Genomic DNA, 7,984 nt, shown 5'->3' with positions numbered 1-7,984 from the left:
GCTCACGCTCACGGGTGAAGTTCGGTCATCCTCATGGGTGGCGGGGCCTTTCTTCCCCTGCTAGGTGGTCGCCGACGCGGGTTGGGTAAGCGGGCGGCGGCGCGGCACTGACAGGGGGCACGACAGTGGGTGGCGAGGTCGGTGCTTGCCGGCGGCATGTTGGGCTTTGTACTGTCCCGCGCAGGGTGCACTTGGAGTGGTGGCGGCAACCATTGTCGTGGAGCGCATCGCCCCCCTTCGGCGGGTGGCTGATGCGGATGCGGGGAGCGCCACTCCTGGCGGGTCTGCGGCCAGCGTGGCTGGCTCCTGGGGCTTCCCCGTTTGCCCCCTTGGAGCGGATCTGACGATGGTGGCTCCTCTCGTGTGCTTCTTCCTTCCTCGTCGGCCGGCACTGCCGGCGTCGCAGTTGGCCAGATCTACCGGTTGGTGGGGCTAGAGGGTCTGGTAAGGAGGGATTGCGGGAAACCCTTGGCTGGTTTGTTGCGGCCATGATGCGGACGAAGCTCCGGTGCCGTTCCCCTTGTTGAAGGTGGCCTCACGATTCCACCCTCGGCCTCCCCTCCCCGTCCCGGGTGAAAACCCAAAATCTCTGGATTGAGTGGTGACGGCGCTCCGACGTTGCTTTTCTTCTTGAAGACACCACCTCGGGACATCGGATTGGTGGTCGACGCTTCAGCGCGGGAGGTGGTCTGCTGGATTTCTTAAGGGAAAATGTTTCGTTTCATCCAGTTGATTTCTCCCTCTCGTAAACCGCCTCCTCTTTGCACCACGTGTCCCCAGTGAGGCCCACGCACTGCTCCCTCCTAAATCCTAAAAAGTGGTCGAGTGCTCGTTTGCTCGCGCCAGCACACGCTCTTGCGCGCCGTCGGATCGGCATCGCGCGGTTGGGGTGGAGAAGCGCTTTGCCTCGTCGTGTGCGCCAGGTGGCACCTGGTCGTGGCGTCGTGCGAAGAGGCCGTTGGGTGGAGAAGCGGTCATGGGTCCCGGCAGTTCTCCCCCTCCCTCCGCAGTTCCGTCTCCTCCCCGTCCCCCCATTTCGAAACCGTCCCCGAGCGCTCCTCCCAAATCCACCAAATCCGCAGCAGCCGGCGGCAGAGCGGCTATTCGGCGGCCGTCCTCCAGCGTAGTGAGGAAGGGACAGCGTGCACGGCGTGCAGGGAGTGGTTAATCAGGCCAGGCGCGCGTCGGGGCAGCGATTGGGGCCATACGTCGGTGTAGCCGTCGGAGGCGGAAGGCACTGCAGCGCCGGAGACGCGGGCGAGGAGGGTCGACACGTGCGTCGGTGCGACGACCGGGACTGTTCGTCTACACCCGCAGCAAACAACAGCAGTTGGAGGCGGAAGGCGCTGCAGCACCAGAGACGCGGGCGAGAAGGGTCGACACGCGTGTCTTCGCCGTGTGGTTCGCGCGGAGGAGTAGAATCACCTTGCGCGTTGGCGGAGGGCACAATCGCAGGTCAGTTCATCTCGATCCCAGTTTGTGTATGCTTGTCAGATCTCGTGAGTTTTGGGCGAAATTACTGAATACCTTTGCCATTGTAAGAGATTAGGAAGAGATTACGCATAGGTTAACTGATTTGAAACAGATTAAGCACTCGTTAGATTTGGTTTTGGTGCTGGTGAGCATTCAAGGCTTGGTGATCTACTGACTTGTGCAACAACTACTCATAGGATGCTCATATAGTTTCCTAGCACTTTTTTTTCATGCAACAAATGGAAGTATGCTATAGGTTCATGTTGTTGAAATGTTTGTGTATTAGGTTTATGTGTTGTGGTTCGACGCTCGTGTTTGTTTCGACTGAGTTGTAGATATGTATGTCGGTTTGCTTAAGTTTTGTGACTGAGTTGTCAGGCTTTTTTGCTGGAGTTTTGCTAGTCAGTTGCCTGAATTGCCCTCAACTGTTGCCTAGTGTGACTGGCTGTGAAGGTTTTGTTAGTCAGTTGCCCTACATGCCCTCAACCGTTTTTTGCCTAGTGTCTTTGTGCAATGCCTGGCTTTTGCTCAACCTTTCTTAGCCATTTGCTTGAAATGCCAACATGTGTTGCCTAGCAGCCACCATATGTACTGCATTTGTGTAATCTCAAACTTGCTCAAGTTTTCTTAGCCGTTTGCCTGAAATGCCAACATGCGTTGCCTGGTGATTGATGTGCAATAGTTTGTTTCTTGCTCCTTGTAGTCATGTTTTACTTAGGTTTTTTGTATGTACTTTTGTATTAATGTTGTAACATATATTGAAAATCAGATAGTTTACGACGCTTTTCATTGCCCACTTTTTTAAATCGCCGTTCCTAATATGCAGCAGAAATTAGATGGCTGGGACAAGTCATAAGTCCAAACAGGATGGACCTGCTGGATCAAGCCATGACGACCTTGCATCTCATGACGATGAAGAGCATGAAACACAGGTGTGCACATGCTCAGGAAGTTTTTATGTTCTTCCTGTACATAACAGATTTTGTTTTCCATTTTTTATTTATTTATGTGGTTTCCATCTTCCAGCCACGGAGTAGTGCACCAATAACTGGGTACAAGCGTATGAGAACTAAAGCAGCTGCTGCAAGGGGGAAGCGCCCTGATGATATCATTAGTAACGAGAATAGCAACGAGAGCCAAGCTGCAGATGCTGGGAATAAAAATGTCGAATGTGCAAACGTCAACCAACCTCCAAAAGCAAAATGCCAGAAGACGGGAGGAACTGAGGTATTTTGCATAGTTGCCTCAGTTTCACTGAGCAGTTGCCCAGCATGATGCATAAGTTGCCTATGTTGTGATGAACCTTTTTTCCCTTCCTTTTTGCTAATTCCCTTTTTCTGTTTTTTCCTTATGTGCAATAGGGTCGTAGGAACAGGGCATCCCCTGCAAGGCCCTTCAAGTTGAACAAGGACTTGGTTCCTGACCAAAAGGGTGTCATCATCGGAAAAGAATTTGGCGGCATTCTGGACCTTGCAGCGAGTAGCATGCCCGGAGATTTTAGCCAGTGGATAATGAAGCATTACGACCCGGAGATTTCGCAGATAGTCATTCCAGAAAGGGGGAAGATTCATGTAGATGCCGCTAGTGTCCGTAGGATATGGGGTTTGCCCAACAGGGGCAGGAAGGTGTGCTTCGAGAATCGGCCTGAAATCACAAAGGCAATGTACAGTATTTACAACATCACATCGAAGAACTCCCCAACCCTCACAGAATGGTGCAAGATGATCGTAGACATGGGAGGATCTCATGATGATGACTTTGTCCGCGCTTGGCTAGCTCGTGTTTTTTTGTGCTTCCTTGCCCCTTCAACTAGTTTGAGCATTTCTCCAAAGAGTTTCCCGGCGGTCATGGATGTCAATTGAATAACGGAAACCAATATATGTCAGTTTGTTGTTGATCAATTAAAGCTTGCATTCACTTCGGGGCGTGCTAACAAGAAGGTTGTTTGTTGTTGTGTTTTCCACCTTGTTGTAAGTGCTTCAAGCTGTTTTGTTTTTTTAAGCATCAATTGTTTACTTATCTTATCTTTTCTTTTTGCAATCATTAGGTAACTTAAACATTTCTGTTCTTTTTCCTTGTCTCTATGCAGCTGTTGTACCTAGACTCTTTGGATGTTGATGAGCCAATCCCGAACTTGGTACCAAGGGTTTCAGTCTGGAATTCAGATTTAATCTCCAGAGTTATCAAGAAGGACAGGAAGGCTCCAGGAGAATATGGCCAATTGTGGGTAACTCAATTTTTCTGTTTTAGGATATATATTTATTGTCATATTGTTTTTAGGCAACACTACCATTTTTTAGAGTAGGCAATTCACTTTGAAAGAGCATGCAAGGTAATGTATCCTTTTGGGCAAGTGCCATACATATATTTCAAGTAGGTCCAAGTAGTTATCAGACTTATTTGAAACTTTTTCGTTTGCCATGCACACAATTGGATTATGTTCACAGGAAGGATTTGTTGGGTTGTTGTATTCTAACAGTAGCTGCTGGAGTACATCTTTTTAGCTCTTTTTTTTGTCTGCGCAATTTACATGTTGAAAAGTAGCAAATTTATACAACCACCCAAGCAACTTATGTTCTTAAAACTAGCAACTTGCATACTAGTTCTTCATTTTTGTTGATTACAGTATCCACTAATAGTAGGCAATAGGGGGGAAGTGTCATAATGGCTGCAGGAATTTAAAGACTATTAGTAGTACTGTTTTTCTTCATTTCTCAGTTATTTTTTGGTATGGGAGTGCCAGAATTGTTGTCACTCATAGTTTTTTTAATCTTCTTTTGCTATAAACCACTAGCTCAAGACGGAGTTTTCTCGGTGTGCGGATGATAGCTTGTTTGGCAATATGGACCACATCACCAAATTTGTTGCCGCAAGATTGGCGCCGCTCTAAATGAAGCTACAGAACAGAAGATTGCTTGTCGAAACCAACTACCACCACTCCCTCCATCAAAGAAGATGAAGAAAACTGTCAGTTTCGTATTGGAGCCATCTGTGATGAACAAAACAGCGATGCATCCGCAAGCATATCGTGCCAAAAATCCCGGTTACGGCCAAGGGGGAAAGCCAAGGCAGTCAGCCATGAAAAAATCTGGTCCTTCTCAGCAGCAACAACAAGCAAATTCTGAAACAAAAGAGGCAATTCATGGGAATGCCAAAACACAGGTGGTAAAGAGTACACCATCAAGCTCAGCAGCACCCCCGTGTAGCAAAGTTGGAGATGAGGCAGTACCTACAGGAGTAGATCCAAAGCTTTCGGGTAATTTTCATTCCCAATGTCAAGCAAGTGTATCACATATTCTGGCAACTCAGTCTAAGGAGGAAGCAAGACCAGCTGCTTTTCAGGCAAGTTCTGCAGAGGAAACACTGGACCCCACAAAAGTAAGGCCAGTAGAACTCAAGGAGGAACCCACAGTGCTAGTAAGCACAGGAAACCACAGCGGAGCACAACCACTAGGTGACTTAAATGGTCAAGTGCCTTTCCCGTCTCGGGGAAATGTGATGCAGTCAGCCAATGGTATCCAGAGGGCCAAGGTGCAAGACTTCAAGGCATCACCTGAGGCTCGATCATTAAATCATGCAGGACACAAAAAGGAGAAAGAGAACATCCCTCCGGTGCTATGTACGGAGATCAATAGGATACAACACCTGCCCGAAGCTGTAACCATGGGAAAAAGTCCGGAACAAAAGTTGCTAAGAGCCCTAGGGAAATTGCCTGTCTGCCCAACTGTACTTGCCCAACCTGAGGCCACTAGTGTTCCAGAAGCAGTAACCATGGGAAAAAGCCCGGAACAAAAGTTGCCAAGAGCCCTAGGGAAATTGCCTGTATGCTCAACTGTACTTGCCCAACCTGAGGACACAAGTGTTCCAGAAGCAGTAGAAGCAACTGGCCAGGGGAACACTTACCATTTCTCTAATGTGGAGGAGCGGTACCACGAATTCATGCGTGTTAATGGGAAGGCAACCAATGCACTAGAAATGAATGTTCTAGCTGTGAGTGAGCTGTTTGCAAGGTGTGTCGATCCAAACAGCAAGAATGCCCAATCCAACTCCACAAATCACAGCTTAGCAAATGAAGATAAACAACATTTTGAGCAGAGGGACACCAAAACATCTAATGATTTTTTCAAAGAGTACTGCCCAGCACCAAGTTTTGATCTAGGCATAGATGATTTGCCCACAAGATCTGCAGACAACACAGCACATCAACATGTTGGGTCAAGCACATTTGCAGAGCATGAGTTCAAGGAACTCCCAGTACATAACCAACCAATCATTGATACAACCGAGGATGATTATCTGTTGGACGTTGAAGGCATCGACCCGTGTGTGCAAGCAGAAGGAAATGTGTACCAAACACCTGAAAAAAGTTCTAACCAAGGAGAAGTGGGGTCAGGCAGCAAGATTTACAGCAGTAGTAGCTCAGGAGAGATGCATCCACATCAATTCGAGAGAAGGATTATCAAGCCACCTCCTTGCAAGAGGTCACCATTCATTGACTATAATGAGAAGAAAGTCTACATGCCCAAACCCGAAGCAAATAGATTGTATGCATCAGTTATTTTGCATGGAAGAATTAATGAAGAAGAATCACCAGATGTGGATACCAGGTATGACAGTATATTACTTCATTTCTTTTTTGTCAGCTTTTGCACAATGCACTTTCCCCAGGCAAGGTCTATCATGTTATCTAGGCAATTCAAACTGTGTTTACAAGCAATCCACTTATGGAATCAAGCAACTTGTCTTAGTGTGAAATTCTTTTTTTGAAACAGTCTCTCCTTGATATGACCATGCCCCCATGTGTTTTTCCTAAGTTGAAATGGTGGTAGGCAAATTATGGAAGGATTTTGTGAGCTGAATGCCTCTCTTTTTTTTCATGCAGCCTAAGGGTAATTGAATATGGCAAGTACTTTGTCACAGTCAGGGAGCTCGCAAACTCAATAAAGAAGGGAGGTTTTGTCGTGAGCCATGTAATGGAAGTTGGTATAGAGAGTATAATGATGAACTTGCCACCAGACTCAAAGAAGCTCGTGATGCCCGTCAGGTTCTCGGTAAGAAAACGCGAAAGCAACTAACAGTGTAGTTTTGCATTTCTTTCTTTTTCTTTTTCATAAAAGGTCATGGTCATGTCTGTATTCTTTTTTACATCAGGTTCAGATGCAAAACATGGAATTGAACGGCAAGGAGCTCATTTCCCGGTTCAAGAAGTCGAATCGCTTGGACCGTAATGACATGGTAAGTCAATGGTTTCTTTACTTTTTACCAATGCATTATATATGACTTTTTATGCTAAAACTTTTGCCCATGAAATTGCTTTCTGTGACAAGTTGCTTACATATGTGCATAACTTGCCTGTGCATTTTTGGCTGGTTGCTTACATAAGTACATAACTTGCCTATGCATCTTTCTGTTTTTTGGCAAATTACTCACACAAGTACCAAACTTGCATGTGCATTTATGCTTCTTCAGTCCATGTCGTAATTTGTGAGAGCACATAGAAAAAGTTGCTTAAATCCAGCTTCTAGTATTTTATTTTTTATACTAACCCCATTTGTTTTTTTCTAACAGATTATGTTCCCAGTTTTAGAGAACATTGACAAGACAAAGCCTAAAACAAGCAATCATTACTGGATTTTTAACGTGAACATAAGGGATCGACGTTTCGAAGCTTTTGATTCTTGGAGGACGCTAAAAAACAAGTCTTTAGATGTTTGCGCAAGGAAAATGGTTGCAAGTTTTCGGTCTCTATGGGAAGAGCATTACGCCAGTTCCCGTGTCTCGCTGGATGACTTTGGGCTTACCAACATCGACGTTCCAAAACAGAACAATGAGTAAGCATCCACTCTTTTCACATATTAACTATGGTTTTGTTCAGTTTTTTACAAGTGACACACTACTACATAGAGGAAGCTAGCTAACTAGAAAAGTTCTTTTTTTCAATTTTTGTTTAGGTTCGACTGTGGTGTTTTTGCTCTGACGCTAGCAAACGGATGGGAGGCAAGGGTTGTTCCAAATTTCACACCTGAGGATATTCCAAGCATAAGGAAACAGTTGACTAACGCGTGGGTTGACAACGCCAACAACAAGGCTCCATGGAAAAGCATACTCAAGTTAGCATAGGTCAGTTTTTTCTCCCCTCACGCACACTACATCCATGTCAATGCATGTGTTGTTTTCTTTGCTCTTTTGTGAACTTTTGGAGTGCCGAGGGGGGGAGTTGCCTGCATAAGAACTTGGAACAGGCAATTCAATTGCATAAACAGGCAATTTAAGCTTTACCGCGAGGCAAGTTATTCAGAATAATCCATAAAAGACAAATAATATGATCATTACATAACCAGGGAATTGTTGCATTTTTAGCATTGCAGAATCTTATGTATGTAAGTTTTTCGACCATTATGGGGAGATCAAGGGTGTCTGCGGGGCAATTCAAAGCACACAACAGGCAACTCAAAACTTATAACCAGGCAACTCAAACTCTAGTGTGAGGCAAGTTAGCCACAAGAAACTG

This window comes from Triticum dicoccoides, chromosome 2B (assembly GCF_002162155.2).
Source record: "Triticum dicoccoides isolate Atlit2015 ecotype Zavitan chromosome 2B, WEW_v2.0, whole genome shotgun sequence".
In the NCBI taxonomy this organism is placed as follows: Eukaryota; Viridiplantae; Streptophyta; class Magnoliopsida; order Poales; family Poaceae; genus Triticum; species Triticum dicoccoides.
Note: the sequence above shows the minus strand (reverse complement) of the source record.